The sequence below is a fragment of the Mustela erminea genome, chromosome 2, assembly GCF_009829155.1.
Source record: "Mustela erminea isolate mMusErm1 chromosome 2, mMusErm1.Pri, whole genome shotgun sequence".
Classification (NCBI taxonomy): Eukaryota; Metazoa; Chordata; class Mammalia; order Carnivora; family Mustelidae; genus Mustela; species Mustela erminea.
In genome coordinates this window covers 118348837-118370847 of record NC_045615.1, presented here as the reverse complement: position 1 = coordinate 118370847, position 22011 = coordinate 118348837, and the positions used below count along the sequence as shown (strand labels likewise).

Genomic DNA, 22011 nt, shown 5'->3' with positions numbered 1-22011 from the left:
TAATTCTAATTATTTAACAAAATTCACAGGTCTACATACTTGAAAATGTTAAGTTGTAACAAGGTACTATATGGATCCTGCATTTAAAAAGACCCATTTTCACTACTAATCTGATATACAACTAAACATAAAACTTCAGGAATTATTTACTGCAAAAAGGTGGTCCATCTTCAAACATGAATGAATTAAATTCATAATGTAGTATTTATATCATGCATTCAAAATACTCACTTTTCAACGGAAATGACTGTAATCCATTATCAATTTCTCAGAGACTGAATGTAATTTAAACACTAAGTTCTGTCTCTCTCTCTTACAATAGGGAATGGTGAGATAGGCAGGCACAAATTTTGTATCATTATTTGCAATCTATCTGAAAAAAAGGTGTCTACAGACATGATCTGCATTAACAACTGAACCAGAAATACGTTGGACCAACCAAGTTTTAGACCACTCTTACCTAAGATGTTTTTCATATAAGGTTTATGGTGTATTTAACAATAAAAAACAATCTAAATCTTTAAGTACCCAAAGGATGGCTTTAATTTCACAAAATACTGGTTTGATTCTTCTTCGGAACAAAGAATCACCGCTATCCCAATTTATCTTTTTGATAGTATAGGTTGTTGATCGTTTGATAGTAAAAGTTGTCATCTGCATCAGGCTTCTCATATTTTATGCATGCTATATTATGTAAAATGTCATTTTGCTTAAATATAATAATCAATCCTGTTATATATTTAAGGAAAAAACTTACAGCCCTGGCTTTTTTTTTTTTTTAGTAAAAACGAACAAAATTTAGCTTATATACAGTTGATTATACCTAACCCATGTCTTTTCCTTCTTTTTCCTGTTTTGTTATAATCTCCCTTCAGACTCGTATTGGCAAACAAAACAGAAAAATCCATATGCCATTTACCTAAAAATGCTCATATAATACTATAGCTCAGGAAAACATACGTGACTTAAAGTATGTATGTCATAAATATAATTTTAAAGTAGCAAATTCATTTTGCTTTAACTTTACTAGCTTTTCCTAAGATAACAATGATATTTATTTAAAATAGGCAGAGCTGAAGAAAATGTTAATTATTTTCATATACCTGAAAAATATATGGATTCTTAAAAGTTACCATCAACCATTAAACATAGTACTTCCTACTTATAAATAGTACTGCATGCTGTTCCCAGATATCCTCCAATGATTTAGAATTTCCAAATAAGTAAAAACCCTCTATACACATTACACTTAAATTACACACTTCCTTTTCAAGCTCACAGTGGAGATGCAATACTGTTTTCTCCTGTAACACAGATACATTTCCTTCTATATTTACCAGTCTGTTAAGAAAGTGCATGACCACAAACGTACTGAGGACAAACATGATAAAAATTTTACCAGAACTTCACCATCTTAACACCTTTTCTATCTAACAGATGATTCACATAAGAAAATCAACCCGAAAATCAAAAAGTGGGGGAGAGGATACATGAAAAATCTTTTTTGAATACAGAACAATTTGGTAATATGTTGCTAAAAAAGCCCCAAGAACCTGATGTTATCTAGTGTTGCCTAGTTAACAATATTAAAATATCAGTTTTAAAAACATAGAGCTTGCTGGAAAAGCAAGTACAGTCATGTGGGAAACTCTTCTGCCCTAGCGTTCTGGAACTAAAAGCAATTTCTATTTTTCTCTATTTCATAAATTTCTGCTTAAACAGAAATGAGAATAATGAGATTAAAATAAATTAAGGCAAGAAACACTGGTGCTGTATTTGCAGGAAATAAGCAAAAGGAGAGCACGAACAATTCAAACTCATAATTAAACCAAACCTTACGTGAAATTTGCTATAAACAGTGTCTTAATTTTATATAGTTTGAAAGTATTGGGATTCCTATGATTTAAGATAGTGAAATAAAATAGTACTTGATTGAGGAAAGATTAGGAAACTTGAATCATATCCTCAAGGACCCATACCTGGGCATTCCACCAGTAGAAGGAAACAAATAGGTATATAATATGAAAAGTAAAGCAGTGTACTAGAAGTTGTTTAGCAATTTAGTCACAAAAAAATAGGAAAGGCTAATTAGAAAAGGCTATATATAACATTCTGTCCTTGTCTCCAGATTCACTGATTCACCTAGCAGGAACCAGGTATAGATATTTGGTATACAAAAGTGAGCAAGAGACACAAATCTATGCCTTCATGGAACGTATATGCTATTAGGACAAATGGACAATGACATACATTCAAAGATGTTCTTCTACATAATTAATAAAAGCAAAATTTTAAAAAACAACTTAAATATTGTATCTACTGAATATGATTGAAGATTACTATCTGACCAATTGAAAATATTTTTTAAATAAATATGTAATTTATCTCTTGTGTAAAAAGCTTATTCATTCTCCATCCATGGCAGAAAAGAGCCTCTTAAGTCACACAACTTTGAATAAGACATGTCCACCTTTGTTGTACTTTGATTTCTAGTTTTGAGCTTGCTATTTCCTTAAGAACCACATTTGATAACAATATTGCTCAAAACCCATCAAGGTGTGGGATGCCTGGGTGGCTCAGTTGGTTGGGCGGCTGTCTTCGGCTCAGGTCATGACCCTGGCGTCCTGGGATCGAGTCCCACATCGGGCTCCTTGCTTGGCGGGGAGCCTGCTTCTCCCTCTGCCTCTACCTGCCACTCTGTCTGCCTATGCTCACTCTTGCTCCTCTCTCTCTGACCAAAAAAAAAAAAAAAACCATCGAGGTGTAACCAGTGGTCCTTGGCTGCTAAAACAAAAGCAATTAAGCACAACATACTCTCCTGGACTATCACATGTATTAAACATGTTTCTATTAGAACAGATACTCTATGGGGCAGACTTCAAAGACAAGCCATGCTTGTAGCCCCATCAGGTAGAGAAACATGTTCCTCTTCTTGATTCCATGTACTGGGTAGAACATTTGAAAAGCACTGTGTTCCTTAACTTTTATTTTACCTCTTCTTCACAATAAACTTCAACTGAACTTTGTAATAATCTGGCAGCGTTTGTGAAAAGCAGCAGGAGGAGCAGAAAGAAAGAAGGGTGACTGAGACCATCATCTCCAGCTATGCATCTGCCACCTTAGGTATCTCCAAGATTATTGCCATGTTAAGGATGTCTTCCCCAAAATCTGTACCTGAGAAAGGACCTTCTCAGGTTAAACCTACAATGGCCATAAGTCCTCCTCTCCAGAGGGCATATCTGAGTTCTGAGAACAGTAGCATCCACTAATACTGCATATGAAGATCTCATATGGAAGTATGCATCTTAAAATCTATGGCCTCCACAAGAGGGGGCAATCAGACACTTGGCAAACTAATTTCATGTATCAAAAGACTGAATGGGGCAAATTGACCTCAACTGCTTCCTAGCATAATGTAAAAGAAGAATACAGTATCACTTTTGTGATGTTACTGCCAAAAGATGAAGAACCTGAGTCTAAACATGAAGAAACATAGCAAACCTAAAGCGAGGAATAGTCAACAAAATAACTGAACTATACTTTTAAAAGCATCAAGGTGATAAAAGACAAAAAACTGAGGAATTGACCCAGATTCAAGGAGGCTAAAGATATATAATAACTGAGTACAACATACTATCCAGCATTTACTTCTGCTTTAAAGGACATTATTTAGACTGACAAAATGTGAATAAAAACTAACAGAGTGGAGAATGGATTATACTGATTTTAATTTCTTGGTTTTGATAACAGTACAGGGGTTATATAAGAGACTGTTCTTATTTTTAAAAACGATCACTGCAGTACTTAGGGGGAAAAGAGTATGTTGTCTACTTCTTACCTTCAAATCATCTAAAGAAAATAAGTATGTTGTGTATATATATAGAGGAATAAAAGAAATGTGGTAAAATGTTAATACTTTAGATACCTGGGTGAGTTTCCTTACAGTATTTTTGCAATTTTCTGTATACTAAAATTATATCAGAGTAAAAAGGCCACACTCAGAGAAATACTAATCTCCTGATCAAGTTGCTGGCCTGACCCTGCTTGCCGCAGAAACTGGTGGTGACAAACCTATCAAAAAACATTCATGGGAGGTGTCACATAAAAGACTATGGCCAGCTTCCTGGCACAGCTTTTATGTTCTCACGACAATTATGCAAGGTTCGCTTACTGTAGATGTAAAGTTTGATAATGCTAGTGTACAAGTGGAGAAACAGGAAATCTCACGCACTGCTGGAGTTTAAAAATTGTGCAATCATTTTGGAAGACATTTTAACAATGTCTATTATAATTCTAGATGTCAATTACTTTGAATTCCTAGCCATTTGATTCTGGATATTTATTATATAGGTAGACAAATATGCATACCAAGATACTGAATAAAGCATTGTCTGTATAAACAAAAAATTTTTAAATTCCATGTGTAAAATCAGGAATAGACTGCTGATTGCCTATTACCTCCCAGTCATAGCTATATACATATAACAAAAAAGTGATCCAGTAAAGAGCATTCATTTTTCAATGAGGAAATAAGATCTACATTTTCACCCTGTACTCCAAGCGCATGTATAAAACAATACATATACCCTACACACAAAATTATCTGTGATAATGCTGCTATTACTATCTGTGATAGTGGCAAAAATTCCATTTTGCTCTGCAATGCATTATACAATCAAACAGGTGTTTTATTCTTTACTAATTAAGTTTGATTTAGGTAAATAGCAAATGAAATTGCATTATCTAGAAATCAACTCACACCAAGTTAAGAACACAGCCGCCTTAAAATAAAAAAAGGAAAAAAAAAAGGAAAAGGCATACAAGTTAAAAATTTACTCAAAAAATTGTCTCTGCAAATTTCACTGGGCAGGCTACTTTAGAAAAAATATGTCCACTTCAAATAAAGCAATTCACACCCTTAAGGAAAACATATACTTCCACAAAGGGAAATACAATGCAACTTAAAAGAAGCTTAAATAGGTTTCAATCTTAACTATCTGTTTAATTTTTGTTAAGAACTCCTTTAGACACTTTACCTGACCTTATGAACTACCTTTTAAGGCAGTGTTCAAGAAGTGAAAGTGTCATCTGATGAGAACACAAAATGTAACGTATACGGGAGAGGTAACCAAGTGCTGTGGTTCAGGAGCTGGGTTGCTTAAATTCAAATCCTGGCTTTAACACAAACTAATGGAAGTTACTTAAACTCTATGTCTCAGTTCCCTCAACTGAAAACACAGATAAAAGTACTTCCATGGGTGAAAGTACTGGGTTGCTCAGTGGGTTAATACCTCTGCCTTCAGCCTCAGGTCATGATCTCAGGGTCCTGGGACCTCAGGTCATGATCTCAGGGTCCTGGGACGGAGCCCCGCATCGGGTTCTCTGCTCAGTGGGGAGCCTGCTTCCTCCTCTCTCTCTGCCTCCCTCTCTGCCTACTTGGAACTCTGTCAAATAAATAAATAAAATCTTAAAGAAAAAAAAAAAAGTCCTTCCATATAGGATTATTGCAAGAATTTAAAATGTTCATATGTGTATAGCATCTTAAAAGAGTACCTGGCACTGCATGAGCACCCAATAAAACCACTACTTCGTCAAGGCTGGATTACTCAATGGTATTTACTCTAATAAATACAGTAAAACTGAAATGGATCCTTCAAGACAAATACCTATGTATACTGGTTTAGAAATAAATGTAAATAGGGGCTCTTGGGTGGCTCAGTCGTTCATCATCTGCCTTTGGCTCAGGGCATGGTCCCAGGGTCCTGGGATCGAGCCCCAGCTCAGCAGGAAGCCTGCTTCTCCATCTTCCACTCCTCCTGCTTGTGTTCCCTCTCTCGCTCTGTCTTTCTCTGTCTAATAAATAAATAAAATCTTGGGGGAAAAAAAAAAAGAAAGAAAGAAATGTAAATAACCATCCACCTCATATAACTGATACCCAGAATATAAAAAGAACACCTCTAAATCAACAACAAAAAACCTAACTTAAAAATAGGAAAGGAAGGGCGCCTGGGTGGCTCAGCTGTTGGGCATCTGCCTTCGGCTCGGGTCATCGTCTCAGAGTCCTGGGATCAGGGCCCACATCGGGCTTCCTGCTGGGTGGGAAGCCTGCTTCTCTCTCTCCCACTCCCTGCTGTGTTCCCTCTCTCACTGTGTCTTTGTTAAATAAATTTTAAAAACTCTTTTAAAAAAAAATAGGAAAGGAAAAAAAAACTAAGAAAAGGACCTGAATAGACATCTGTCCAAGAAGATAAACAAAAGCATGAAAAGATGTCCAACATCACTAATCATTAGGAAAATGCAAATTAAAACAATACTGAGATACCATTTCACACCCATTATGATGGCGATCATCAACAATAACAGAAAATACAGGGTTGGAGATGATGCACAGAAACTGGAATCCTGTACATTGCTGACAAGATCATAAAATGGTGCAGCTGCTGCAAAAAACACTATAGTCGTTCCTCCAAAAGTTAAACACTCAATTACTACTTGATCCATCAATTCCAATTCTGGATATAAACCCAAAAGAAGTCAAAGCAGGGACTCAAACAGATACTTGCACACCAGTGCTAAGAGCAGCAATATATACAACAGCCAGAAGGTGGAAACAACACAAATGCCTACACCAGTGAATGAAGAGCAAATGCAGCATATACGCACAATGAAATATTATTTGGCCTTAAAAAAAGGAAATTCTGATACATGCTACCATGTGGATGACCTTGAAAACATTATGTTAAGTTAAATAAACCAGACACAAAAGGACAAATGTTCTAGGATTCCATTTCTCTAAGGTGCCTAGAGCAATCAAATTCATAGAAAAGTAGAATGGTGGTTGCCAGGAGCTGGGGTGGAGGCGGGCATGGGGTGGGGGAGAGCTAGTATTTATTGAGTACAAAGTTTCAGTTTGGGAAGATGAAAATGCTTTGGAGACAGATGGTGGTAATGGTTGTGCAATAATGTAAATGTACTTACTACAACTGAACTGTACACTTAAAAATAGCTGAAATGGTTTATTTTAGGTTCTCTATATATTTTTTAAATTATTTTTATTAACATATAATGTATTATTTGCCCCACGGGTGCAGATCTGTGAATCAACAGGCTTACACATTTCACAGCACTAACCATAGGTTCTATATATTTTACTATACAAAAAAATACATTTAGTTTTGCTTTAAGCTATGGCTTACAGTCATATAACTGAGTACCTGGGTAGCTCAGTTGGTTAAGTCACGATGCCTTCTGCCCAGGTCACGATGCCAGGGTCCTGGGATTGATTGAGCCCCACATCAGACTCCCTGCTCAGTGGGAGTCTGCTTCTCCCTCTCCTCCCACTTGTCTCTCTCGCTTTGTCTCTCTCAAATCAATAAATAAAATCTTTAAAAAATATATATATATATATATATGATCTCACTTTAAAAAAAAAAAACACCTATGGCTTACAGGGGGATAGTGGCTTAGCTTTGAGGGGTCCTATGTTAGTACCAGGTCAAGTGACAGCTGCCTAGTAATTTAAAAACAGACAATGAGGTGCCAAAATAAATGAGGAATATATATATATATATATATATAGAGAGAGAGAGAGAGAGAGAGAAAAGTACACATGTGTACACACACACAAATGGTCCTACTACTATTAAAGCAAAGACATGAAAGAAAGGAGTTTATCTGAAAATCTCTACCTTTCAAGGAAGGGCAGCCCAGAGAACACACAGCAACCTATCAGATGTTCAGGACTAAACATCTTTCAGAGAAAATCCACAAGTGATCATGGACAACTGGCTTGTATATGAAATGAAGTCACAAAGTTTTCTCCCACACACTTCTCATCTTATTTCTCATCCCCAACTCAAATTATAAGTAGTGAAGACTTTTTTCCCCTCTCTACAAATTTTCCCCTCTCTAAAAAATTGCACATGTTAAATGGCTCTCAGTTCTCTGAAGGCTAGGTGTTCAACTAAAATTCTTTTGCCATAAGAAATAAATCTGATATTAATCAGAAAAAGTATTAACTTTTCTCTCATCTCTTAAATATTCTTTCCAACCCTAGTAAGACAAGGGAGGAAGGTAGGGAGGGAAGGAAGGAATGAAGAAGCCAGCCAAAATAAAAAACATTTCCCCCCTACCTAAAATGAAATTTAGAAGGCCATAAGAGTGGAGCACCTGGGTGGCTCAGTCAGCACTGGACTCTTGATTCTGACTCAGGCTGTGACTGAGCTCTAAGGAGGGCTCCACGCTCAGCACAGAGCCTGCTTGTCCCTCTCCTCCCACCCTGCTCTAGTGTGCTCTCCCTCTGAATGAATGAATGAATGAACAAAAACTGAAGGAGAAGGAGAAAGCTATAGGAGTATACAACCATCCATAACAGGATTTTTTTTTCACCTGTCCTTCATGGGTTCCACTCTTAGAAATACAACATTTAGTGTATAAAACATTTAGTAAAATGCAACATTTAGTGTATAAAATCTGTCTGGAAAGGGCTCTAGTTACCTGTTAACCACTACCTAGGATAAGTGAACAAGATGCATTTGGCACTGAGAGAGGTCACAACCCCAAGAAGTACCCATTGATGATTTCTGTTAGGGAAGCTTAACCCACAGCAAAAAGGAGATTTTTAATAGAAAAGGATATGAGAAAAACAAGTAAGTTACATTTCAGGAGGTTTCTCAGAGTAAGTTCCTGCCTCCAAAAAATTAACAAACTATGGAAAAATAGGTAATTTTCAATTTTAAAAAAGTAACTATTAAGCCAAAAGACCTCACAATTTTAAAGTTGGAGTCTATATGGAGTCTTAACACTCTAAAAATAAAATTTTCCATGTACCTGGTGAGGAATCAAAGGATAAACACAGAGGAGAGAGGCCAAGCAAAAGGAAACAGGAGAAGTAAGAAAAGAATGTTTTCCTGTAAAAAGTCAGGTCCAATGGGTCTCTTCCTAATTTAATCCTGACTCTGCCTGTGGAACAGAATAGCCTCAGCAGCAGTACCATGCAATCAGGCAGTACATAAATGTCCGTGTCTCTTCCTTAATAAAAGTACACCTGAGAGGGATGCCTAAGTGGCTCAGTGGGTTAAGCCTCTGCCTTCAGCTCAGGTTATGGTCTCAGGGTCCTGGGATCAAGCCCTGCATCAGGCCCTCTGCTCAGTAGGGAGCCTGCTTCCGCCCTCTCTCTCTGCCTGCCTCTCTGCCTACTTGTGATCTCGCTCTCTCTTTCTGTCAAATGAATAAATAAAATATTTTTTTTAAAAAGTACACCTGAGAATGTAGCAATACTACTAAGATGATGGACAAAGTTTCCAATGCTTGCTGACTTTGATTATTATTGCTGATGAAGTTCAAGAGTAGTAAAACGTTATAATCACATGTGTATAAATGGGTACCAAAAGACATGTATAAAAATGTCCATAGCATCATCAGACATAACCCAAAACCAGAAACAACCCAAAAGGCCACTGTCAAGGATCAAATAAATTACAGAATAATTATATAATAGAGTGCTACTCAGCAATCAAAGTGAACAAACTATTACCACAGATGTGATCAGCTCATCATTAGCAAAAGCCACCAGACTCAAAAGATACAAAACTGTCTAATTCTGCTTATATGAAATTCAAAAATAGGCAAAACTCATCTGCACTGTTCACCAGGATACAGGTTATCTTCAAAAGAGTGGTATAGAGACTAATACTAAAAGTGGCTACAAGAGGCCTTCTAGGAAGCTGATAATTTCTTCCATATTGGTGTGTGATGGTCACACATGTATATTCACTTTGTGAAATTTCACTTTCGTGTACATTTACAATTTGTGTGCTTTGTTTTTGTAGGTTTACTAATTTGGAAAAATATTTGGGTGTGGTATGTATAAATATATGTATCTTTAGTATTTTTGAATGAATGGCTTTTTTTCTCTTTTTTGAAAAAAAAAAAGTTCTTTCATGGACTGCAATCCTATTGTCTTCAAATTTTGTTCTAACATCAAAATTTTATAAGGTGGTGATTCTAGTCCGTGGCTACACCATTCCAAGATGTATGTATTCCATATTAAGAAAAGTTAAATACTGGGGCTCCTGGGTCGCTCTGGCATTAAGCATCTGCCTTCGGCCCAGGTCATGATCCCAGGGTCCTGGGAAGGAGTTCCACAGAGGACTCCTGCTTAGCGGGAAGCCTGCTTCTCCCTCTCCCACTTCCCCTGCTTATGTTCCCTCTCTTGTGTCTCTCTCTGTCAAACAAATAAATAAAAATCTTTAAAAATTTTTTTTTAAAATATTATACCAAGGGAGGACTTAAGTCCTAACTAAACTGGTCTTCTTCCCTCACCAGCCAAACTGTAGATCAGATATTCCAACAATCTTCTCTCCTACTTAGTAGGCAAAAAATTAGGATCATCTGTGGTCTTCTATTTGGCAAATAATCTATCACAAGATTATGCCTTTTTAAAAAATCACTAATCATGCAGTGTCATGGAAAAATACTGATTATGTACTAGGACTGGAATGCTCCCATTATTAATTTTAAAATTGGCTTCCTTTGCCTCTCTCATTTAAAACTGAAAAGAAGGAGGGAAAGTATAATTGTTTTCCTAGATTCTGCTTCCTTTTATTTTTATTTTTTTAAGATTTTATTTATGTCAGAAACAGAGTGTACAAGCAGGAGGAGCGGCAGGCAGAGGGGAAAGCAGACTCACTGATGAGCAGGGAACCTGATGCAGAACTCGATCCCAGGACCCTGGAATCATGCCCTGAGCCAAAGGCAGACGTTTAACCCACGGAGCCACTCAGACGTCCCATGGTTCCTTTTTATTTTAACTATTTAATACATATTTAAGTGCCTACTATGTTAGGCACTGCACTATACTTGCAACACATGGCAACAAATAAGAAACACAGTCCCTAACCATATAGATTACACTGTAATAGCAGCTAGTAGAAAACTGGCACAGGCTAGGAACTGTGCCCACATATCTCTACTTCATACACCAATCAGTCTCATAAAGTGGGTGCTATTATCCTCATTACACAGATGAAGAAATTAGCTTAGAAACTACCTTGCCCAAGTTTACATAATGGTAAATTTTGTTCAAAATGTACTTGTTTTGAACAAAACATAACATGAACTTTGTTCATGATTTTCCATATGCTCTGCATTAAGATAGAATTTAATTATAGTTCAATTCCGGATACCAACATGTGAAGAGAGTGCCTTGGTATAAAATTTTCTTTAAAAGATTATTTATTTATTTATTTGAGAGAGAGAGAGAGAGAGAGAGAGAGAGACAATGAGAGGTGGGAGGGGCAGAGTTGAAGGGGAAACAGACTCCCTGCAGGGAGTATGATGGAAAGGGGCTCAGAGGATCATGACCTGAGCTGAAGGCAGGTGCTTAACTGACTGAGCCATGGAGGTGCCCCTGGAGCATGAATTTTTATGACAGACTCTTAAAGTGCAGTAACTGATTCTAAAACTTTCTATGATAAAAGATTTGATTTGCTTCAGTGAGGGGGTCAACAAAAAACCTGAAAGTTCAGAAACCTTCTTTCAGGGGCGCCTGGGTGGCTCAGTGGGTTAGGCCCCTGCCTTCAGCTCAGGTCATGATCTCAGGGTCCTGGGATCGAGTCCCGCATCGGGCTCTCTGCTCAGCAGGGGGCCTGCTTCCTCCTCTCTCTCTGCCTGCCTCTCTGCCTACTTGTGATCTCTCTCTGTCAAATAAATAAATAAAATCTTAAAAAAAAAAAAAAAGAAACCTTCTTTCATTACCCTCCTAATATTTCAGCTACTGACTAAATTTTATAAAGGATAAATTTTTCTTTGAATACTAAAAAGTAAAAAAAATAATGCTGTCTAAAGCTATAAATACATAAAATTCGGTAAATCTAAAGACAACTACTGTGGCAGTCATACCTTACTACACACATATCGACAGACATGTGTGCACATCTATGTATGTCATAAATTGGACAATTACTCTTACATTTTCCCTGCACAAGGGCAAATGTTACAATTGCAATGGGAACTATGAGAGTTTCATGATTCTACTATTTACACTATCAATCATAATTCTCTAAAGTACATTTTTTTCTGAGTTGAAAAGGACCAAGAATCTACACAGACATCTTCAGCTAACAAAGAGCTTTTACATTCTTTTTTTCTGTTGTTAGAAATTATACAGACACAGTACTAGCCCAACTCCAACAAGCCATGTTTGGTCAATTTCTTAAATAGCCAAATCTAAAACACACAGTCTGGTATTCTCAAGTATTTGAATTCAGCAGTGCATCCGCCTTTTATTTTCCTTTTAAATAACCCAGACCAGAACATTTATGGATAGGATAGCCATAATAAAGTCTAACGCATAAAGGTAAGGCTCTGACTTGGGTTTATTTTTTTGTTTTTAAATATATCATTTATTTATTTAAGAGAGTGAGTACACAGTGTAGGGGAGGGGCAGTGGGACAGATAATCTGAAACAGACTCCTTGGGAGCCCGTGGGGGTGGTGATAGATCCCACAACCCTGGATATCATGACTTGAGCCAAAGTATGCTTAACTGACTGGGCTATCCAGGCGTCCCTATGACTCAGGTTTGTAATGTAGTTAAGCACTTTCAAAGAAACCTGTTCCTAAGGGCAAAGTAAGAGACGGCAATTATCATCTTAAAATATGTAAAATAGGACACCTAATTAAAATGGAGAACTTTAATAAACAAAAATAATAAAATCAAAATTCATATGTTCAGAATAGGGAACAGATTTCCAAAATTTTTTAAAAGATTTATTCATCTGAGAGAAAGAAAAGGAGCATTTGCACATCCATATGTGCATGTGGGAGGACAGAGGGACAGAGAAACCCAAGCAGACTCCACGTGGAGTGAAGAACCCCACACAGGGATCTGTCCTACAACTCTGAGATCATGACCTGAGCTAAAACCAAGAGTTGGATGCTTAACCAACTGTGCCACCCAAGTGCCCCTCCAAAATGTTTTTTATAACCCCATTGCATGAATAAAGAAATGCTTTCTGCCTGAATGTTAATACCCAAATGATATTTCTTCCACATTTTAACTTTGCCTTCTATTATCACATGTCGTATTAAAATAAACCTGCATTTGTGGTAACGCCAAAACCACTAGGAAGAAATGGTCTTAACCACAGCTCAAAGCTTAAAGAATGGCTTTCTGCCGAAGTATATCTGAGCCATTACCCTGTCGCACTGCCTTCATTCACCCCTAGGACCAAAAACACAGGACAAGTAGCTAGTATCTGCTCCCTCAAGCTTCTCAGGAGGTGTGTGTGATTTGGGGGGGGGGGGGGGGCACGGGAAAGTAACACACAAGACGGGTACAGGGGTTTATCAACCCTGCAATCTGACAGCAAACCGTTTTACCCTGGGTGGTGCTACAAGCAACTTGATACTCTTAACAATCATGAGGAGCCTCTTAACAATTATGAGGAGCCTCTCTGCCCAATGCAGACGAAAAGAAAGGTGCTGCATTGAGAATGACCGTGAAGTGATTAAAAATATCAGTCACAAGTAACTTCTGGTGGTGAAGCACTAATCCAGGAAGGAGCAAAAGCTTTGGGAGTAAAGGGGTAGCAATGAAGAAAACAAGGATAACACCTTTTATAGATGCAGGCTGAACTCTCACCATTTGGGTCTTCCGTGCTATGTATTTACTCAGTATTTTGCTGTGCTATGAATTTAAATTAGGCAAACTGCAAAGCTGTTGTTAGGGATAATTTACTAATTGACTGTCCAGTCAACTGCCTGACATCCAATTGTCTAATGAGAAAATAGGAGGATACATTTTTCTTCAAACTCCACTGTAACAACTTAATTCTTAACATTCCTTTCACCAACTTCCATATCCGTGTACTCCCAAAAGACATGCAGTTTCTCTTCTCTATAGTTATGAGTATTACTGACCTCTTCTCATTCTTGCCTTCTGTCACAAGCAATTCACTGACTAATGTTACCAACTGTATTTCAAATTATCTTCATTTCCATTCCTGATTCCGTAAGGTTAGATGAAGCTCTCCTTACTACTTAACATCCACAGCTTCCTAAACTGGCCTCATATATCAGAAGAGAAAAGTAGATAACAACAAATACATGCTCTCATTTACTTCTCATTAACAACATGAGAAGCAGGCATTCTTTCAAACTTAGAAAGGAAAACTGAAGCTCAGAAAGTCAGAAGGTAGGACCTTCCCCAACTTCTAATTACATACCAACCATACTAAGGTCAAGATAATGAGACCCACACTCTGGTCCTTAAACTGTTTATCTTCTTTGCCTTCCCCAAGTAAGGACTTCTTTTCCCCCTAGTTCACTGAAGAATTAATGTCTATTTGCTTTTTCCATTCAACAAACCGCCTATCACATGAAAATTTATTTAATGTTTCAGAAAATCACTTTTTAACCTGTAAACTATTTCTCAGCAAACCAAAACTGTTGAATTTCAAGGATGAGAGAATATGAAACAATGGCATAAGGTTAAATAAACCAGGAAAATCTGAAGTGTTAATAGCTCTAGGGATTAATGGAATACAGAACCTTTAAAGAATTATAACTAAATATCCCTGTAATGGAAAAAAAAAATGCCAACTTGTTTCCACAATAAATTAAACATGCACAGTGGATTTTTCTTCCAGGCCCTAACTTTCATGCTGAATAATCTTTTTTTTTTTTTTTTTTTTTAAATAGCAGAAGTGCACATCAGAGAAATATGGCCAAAGTTACAAGCTTGTATTATTCTCATTAATGTTGACTCAAGAGTGTACAGTATTAACATGAAGTTTTCAAATATAAGCCTAGAGACAGTGTGTGTTCACTAAACCAATAAACCAAAATAGCAAGTCATTTATTAAAAAAAGAGAAAAAAGGCAACAGAAAAAAAAAATTATGGAATAGTAGGTCTTAAACTCTAATGTTTAGACTACTTTGAATTAAATAATAATCATGAACAAATCAATCTAAAATAAATTATTTTCTACACTGGAGAAAAAAATTCTATATAGTCTCCCAAATAAACTGATATTAAATTTACAAGTTTTACAATGCAGAGATAAAGGAACTATTTTACCCAAGTCAAAAACCTATGATGATGACAATTTTCTTACCTTCATTAAATTACTTTTCCCATGGAAAGTGTCCTGATAAACATTACTGTTACTACTTGCTCAACAGTAGCAATATACAACTTCAAAAAAGTGATAATCCATGTTTCTGACAGATTCTATAAGTGACATCAAGGTCTAAATGGAGGGACACCTGGGTGACCCAGTCGTTAAGCATCTGCCTTCGGCTCAGGTCATGATCACAGGGTCTGGGATCAAGACCCACATTGGGCTCCCCGCTCAGCAGGAAGCCTGCTTCTCCCTCTCCCACTTCCCCGTGCTTGTGTTCTCTCTCTCGCTGTCTTCTCTCTCTCTCTGGCAAATACATACAATCTCTGAAGAAAAAAAAAAGACCTAAATGGAGCTACAAACAATAAAACAATACACCTGAAAAGAAGTCCTCAGAAGTCCATGTTCCTTCATGTAGTTTTGATGAGTCTAAAACTAACTGAAAGGAAAACTTACATATACCAGGTATAGGTTTTCAGCAATTTCACCCAAGCAGTTTTGCACTGTAATATCAATAATCAAACACTAATATGATACCTATTATATATGTCAATATAATGATGCAATTAACATATTTAACACCCTGGGCTTTTAAAATCATGGTGGTTCCTAGGTATGAGACTGAAGTTAGAGCCTTAATTCTAAGTATAAATTTGAACTTCAGAATGAGAACCAAAATTAAAGGGGAGTCATTTAAATTGGTAATTTTTAATTTTTTTCCCTGGTTATCCCTCAGTGCCTTGGTTTGGTTCTAGTATTCAAGAATTATGGGGCGCCTGGGTGGCTCAGTGGGTTAAGCTGCTGCCTTCGGCTCGGGTCATGATCTCAGGGTCCTGGGATCAAGCCCCGCATCAGGCTCTCTGCTCAGCAGGGAGCCTGCTTCCTCCTCTCTCTCTGCCTGCCTCTCTGCCTACTTGTGATCTCTGTCTGTCAAATAAATAAATAAAATCTTTAAAAAAAAAAAAAAAAGAATTAATCCTACTAGTCTGGTCATTATACTTAACAAATCTTTTAATCTGAAAGAGGAACACTACTTGTCCTGGGGTCAGCCCTCTTGACTTTTGGACAACTTGCTAGGACCTGTATTTTATATTATTTTCATAACATCCTCATTTCTCACTTGATCTGCCCAGTTTTCGGATTCGAAAGCACTGTTCACATATTATTTTAAGTAAGAGGAATGGAGAACAAATGTTCTTGTTTTTTCAGGCTGCATGTAAATGAGGGAGGGAGGAGCTTGTAGGGTAGAAGGGAAGAAAGGAGAGAGAACACTGGAATGCAAGACAGCAGTAAAAAAGAAAAGGGTTGCTTGAGGAAGTGCCAGAGCCACCAAGTTAAAGAGAAATAAAAGCGATGGAGTGCCTAGTGGCCATAAAAGGGCAACTGTCCACCTCCTAACAAACTAAATCTAGTCAATCCCAAATATGGAAATGTTTTAGTTCAAATACAGAGCTTTTCTTCTGTGGGATACAAGCAAAGATCACAATCATTCTTTCCCTATAAAAAAAAAATCTCACACTTGGAGATCTACCATTGTGAGTAAAATCTGTTGAATTATTGTATAAACTATTTCCAGCTTTTCCCCTGAAGTCCAGGTCTTTCCAACAAAAAAACAACTCTAGCCCTTTCACAGTTTTTCTAGAGTTTCAGTCTCCACATATATAAAATACAAATGTTAATTTTAACAACCTGGAGAGGTGCAGGTGGCATTTTGTAAGTCCAATACTCATTAAATGTTAGCTATTATCCACTCAAGACTCTTTCTCGCCCTTCTTTTTTTTTTTAAAGTAAGCTCCACATTGAAGCGTGGAGCCCAACATGGGGCGCAAACTCACAACCCTGAGATCAAGACCTGCTCTGAGATAAAAAAAAAATCGGACATTTAACTGACTGAGACACTCAGGGTCCCAAAGATTTCCTTGGTCTTTAATAGACAATTTAACTCACAAAAAAAGTTCACTGATGACAAAACTGTAGAAGTTATAATCTTTTCAAAATGTGATTACTTCCTGATACATCCACTCATTCTTTCCACTGGTAAACTGCCATGGCATGGCAGACATGTCATAACAACCTGCATTACCAAAGTTCATTCATTTGACAAATATTTACTAAGTACCTGCTATAACCAGTCAGTGTCTTGCGGCAGAGGATATGGTAGACAACAAAACAAAGTATATAAATGCAGAGGTAGGGAGGGTACGATTGAAAACTCGTTCCCAGCATCTGGAGCAACAGCTTTTACTTCAAAAGTGCCTTCACTGGGTTTTACCTGTTCCAAGTCACTCCAGTTTGATAACACAGTAACTGTATCTTCCCCATCCCTACCCCAGGTCACAAGTTCTCACTCACAGATTACTTTTTCCACAAGAATTTCAATCAAAACGGAGTTTCAATAAAGCTAAATTTCATGCATATTGATTAACCTAGCTGCTTAGCTGCTACCATCAGCACTTCTAGCACATTTTTAATCACCTCTTCCACCCACTGTTGTAATGAAACACAAAAGCACTCAACCAAAATTAAGTGCTTTAAAAATGCTTTGTCCTATCCAACCATCCCAGGAGTTCCTCCCCAGGATTCCTCATAATAAATAATCAAGGAATGGGGGGTGGGGGTGGTGGAGCGCAGTTGTCCTTTCTGATCACTATTTTCCGAAGTAGTACATTTCCAGTCATTATTTTTAAAGACTATATGCTGACATGATAGTTGCTAAAGCAATGCCTGAAGACTTATGGGGGCAATGAAAGCTGCCACTGGTGTATCTGCAGTTCACTCACTCTGAACTGTTAGAACTTGGTTACATCACAGATCAGTGCAACTACTCCTCATTTAAGCAACAGTTTTGGCATGTGTGCACACTTTCTAGCTCACCTACAGAATATTCTCCTCATAATCACCTACCAGTTCAATACATAAGACAGGAACGCCTGGATAGCTCAGTCTGTTAAGCCTCTGACTATTTATTTCAGCTCAGGTCATGGTCGTGGGGTGGCAAGATCAAGCCACATGTCAGGCTCCGTGCTCAGTGCAGAGTCTGCTTAAGATTCTTGATGTGGTATATATACACAATGGAATACTATGCAGCCATCAACAGAAACGAAATCTTGCCATTTGCAACAACATGGATGGAACTAGAGGGTATTATGCTGAGCGAAGTCAGTCAACTAGAGAAAGACAATTATATGATTTCTCTGATATGAGGAATCTGAGAGGCAGGGCGGGGGGCTGTGGGAGGTAGGGAAGGAAAAAATGAAAAAAGATGGGATCAGGAGGGAGACAAACCATAAGAGACTCTTAATCTCACAAAACAAACTGAGGGTTGCTGGGGAGTGGAGAGCTAGGAATAGGGTGGCTGGGTTATGGACACTGGGGAGGGTATGTGCTACGCTAAGTGCTGTGAAATGTGTAAGCCTGGTGATTCACAGACCTGTACCCCTGGGGCAAATAATACATTATATGTTAATAATAATTTTTTAAAAGCCCACCTAACTAAACTGCCCCCAAATTCTGAACACACAGAAACCATGTGAATTAATAAACACTGACTGTTGTTAAAAAAAAAAAAAAAAGATTATCTCCTTCTCCTTCTCCCCCGGCTCCTACATATACTCTCCTCCCCAAAACCTAAATTAAATAAATAAATAATTTTTTCTTGAATTACAAAATAAACTGACCTCATTATATTTTTGAAAAGGAGGATATTCCTTAATTTTCATAACAATTACTGGTATAGCATATTCCACTCTTCAATTAGGTTCATGCTTGAGATGGGATTCTAAAGTATTATTTTAATAAGATATCCCAGATCCCAGACAAATGCAAAATAGCTTTTTTTTTCAAAATAATGGGATATAAATTAGCTTGAGAAAGTGCCCAATGCTAATAATGCTACATTTATACAAAAGATTTTTAAAACTTTGTTGTTTTCAGAATCAAAAACATCTTTTTAAAATCTCTCCAGCAGCTCATCTTCATTCCCAGAGGGTTTTTAACTTGTTTTTAGTAACCAAAAGTATACTGGAAGCATTTGTAATAATTAACATAGTAATTTGTGATATGTTCTTTCTTCTACTCCTAGGTGTGTGGTTGGAGTGCCATCTGTGGCCACTGATCTCCATTCTAGGCCAACTAAACTAGAACGTAGTTTAGTTTCTTTCTAAACTACACTTTAGGAAGAAAAACCTACCAAAAAAACCAACATCAACAACAAAAGTTGCTCTCATTCTCACACATGATGATAACTAAGCTAGAGGGACACAGTTCTGAAGAACAAATGCCACAAAGTAACAACATGATACCTTGTACTCTCAACAGGACAAGCAGCATGAGGTAACAAGTGGTGAGGTCGTAGTAACAGGGCTAAAATAATGTTGAAAAGCCAAGCAATGCTGTTGATAAGCAGAAGAAGAATTGGGAGACTCTGGGAGAAGGCAACGTCAGGTTGGTGGGCGGGAGAGAGGTTTGGGGAAAACAAAGTAATAGAATACATAGGCTCTTGTTTTCTCCCTTCACCACCAGGAACATATGCCTTTACATACTGTGCAAAGATAAGCAACCATCATCGGGATATTTAATCCACTGGTTAGGGGGTGGTTATTACTTTATCTTCTGTAATTTCAAAACATGATTTCTATGTTTAGTACATCATACCCAATTCAGAGCAGGAACTATGTATGCTTGACTCAAATTCCAAGAACTTGCAGAGAAAGATGAATTGTGCTTATCATCTTTTGGCCTCCTATTCTGGCAAAGATTTCTTCCATTTTTCAACTCCCAAGTGTAGAAAACTAATATACAAATTCCATTGCTATGAAACGATTTACCAGAAATCTTCATTCTCTTATTGTTTTCTAAGGAGGACAAAACTGTATTTTAGACACAATCCTAAAACATACATATGCTGATATTGTCCTACTTTGAAGCTTTATTTATTTTAAAATATTCACCAGGAACTCTGTTATTATCTTCAACAAATCTGTAAAACAGATAATCTGCCTGTTATGAAGACATTGCAGAAGGCAAATGCACTAATCATAAATAAACAAATATATAAAAGGTCTAACATTAAACTACTCAAAATATTGTCGTATATCTGATTTATGCTTAATCTTTTTGCAACATTAAACTTTTTACCTACCTTCTGATTAAAGAAACACCTATTACATGAAAAAGCCTTAACATAGAAGGACTAGGAAAATGAATTGGGTGGGTTTTAGTATATATTATCAGGTTTGGCGTTTTTTTAATTGAATGGGTCATTTTTATCAATGTAAAGTAAGAGTAAATTCCTCCTCAACTAGGAAATATTCTAAATTTCTTACCTATGAGCTTTTATAAATATTTATCAGGGCAAGCTGGGGCACCAACAATACAACAAAAAACAAAAACAAGGTCTCACATCTAATTAAATATAGCTTACCGTCAGAGGTAAGACTACTGAGCTGATAATCCTGCTTTAGATATCTGAAATCTTTTCTGACTGAGGTCAGTTTGGCAACCTCGATTTATAAGACTGATTTTCATCTAGTTTCTCAGCTCATCATTACCAGAACTTGGGTCTCTGCAGTTCAGTACATATACATGCTCCTGGAAATAAAGTTTTACAAAACCATATTGTGGGGATATAATCATGACATCTGCTATTCTGTTCTTTTCCGCTTCACTTAATTAGGGGACAAAGGCAACAACTTATTACACTGACTCCAGAATGGGCTGCTACTGGAAGTCTGAAGACACAGATCTATAGATGATAAGCACCAGAATGTATGTATACATCACTGTTTTGTGTGTTGATGATGCAGTATAGTACATCACACATAGTACATGCATATAGTATAGATGATGCAGTATAGTACATCACTCTATTTGATAAAACAGACTTGATTAATGCCACCCAAAAGCTATTATTATGTTCTCCTATTCTCATCTACTCCTTAGATACTGTCCAGTAATAACCTTCACTTCAAAGCAAGGGGATTGAAGGGCTATCTTTGAAAGTGATAAAGAGCATGGCGTACCAATACCAGCCATAAACTGGAACCTATCCTGGTCACTTCTTAGCAAGGCATAACAAGACAGAACTAACAGTACCTGTGATGGACATCTGTGACTATGGTAGGCAACTACTAAAACAACCCAATCAACATACACATAAATGGGTATATATTTTGTTTATTTCTGCATTTTAAAAACTTGAAAGTATTTTTTAAATACTCTTTTCTACACTGAGTGCATGCTGATATTTTATTTTCTATTCTAGTATGTATTCCTAACGCTGGTCATAACCCACTGAATTGATTTCTTTGCCCACTAATGAGTGGGCTGAAACCTGCAACTTGAAAAACATAGCTTTAGAGACACACAAATCAACCCAGCAGGCTAAGAGGACAATAGATAAATTCTAGGTCTCTATTGGCCATCTTTCACTGATGAGAAAAAGCCCAAAGAATTGAAAACATCAAATAGTGATTGTTTATTTAGCTCTAGGAAGATCATATGAGAATGTGTAAGACTAAAGAGAAGAAAAATATTTAATAGCACCCTCCTACTCCCCTCCACCAAATAAACAAGTTCCTGATCTGATATGTAATAGTCATCACCACTGTTAGTCTAACACTGGCTTCCTGTGTGTATAATTTATTGATACAGGCAGACATTTATATCGAGATACATACATATTTTATGTACACACATATAAAATGCATTAACATAAATCATATATGTATATGTTTATGCTATATTTTTAATATACAAATTTAAACATTTTTAGATCATTTTTATACCCTGTTAAAATAATAAAGTTAAGTGTTAGATCGGAAACACAGGTCAGTTGGCCCCCAAGTCTAAGCTCTTAACCACTAAGCTATAAACCCTTCCTAGGAGTT

At 37.0% G+C, this 22011-nt stretch overlaps 1 protein-coding gene and 1 long non-coding RNA gene across 5 annotated transcripts in view; both read right to left on the bottom strand.

Annotated features, from left to right (window-relative positions):
- The window catches only part of RBPJ (recombination signal binding protein for immunoglobulin kappa J region), a 215192-nt gene that overhangs the window by 44425 nt on the left and 148756 nt on the right, over positions 1–22011 (bottom strand). The gene's annotated exons all lie outside the window — the stretch shown is intronic.
- On the bottom strand, positions 11264–12707 carry LOC116584956. The gene is made up of 2 exons (XR_004283395.1): positions 11745–12707; positions 11264–11532 (listed from the first exon to the last, which is right to left on the bottom strand). It is a non-coding gene; the product is annotated as an uncharacterized LOC116584956 (long non-coding RNA).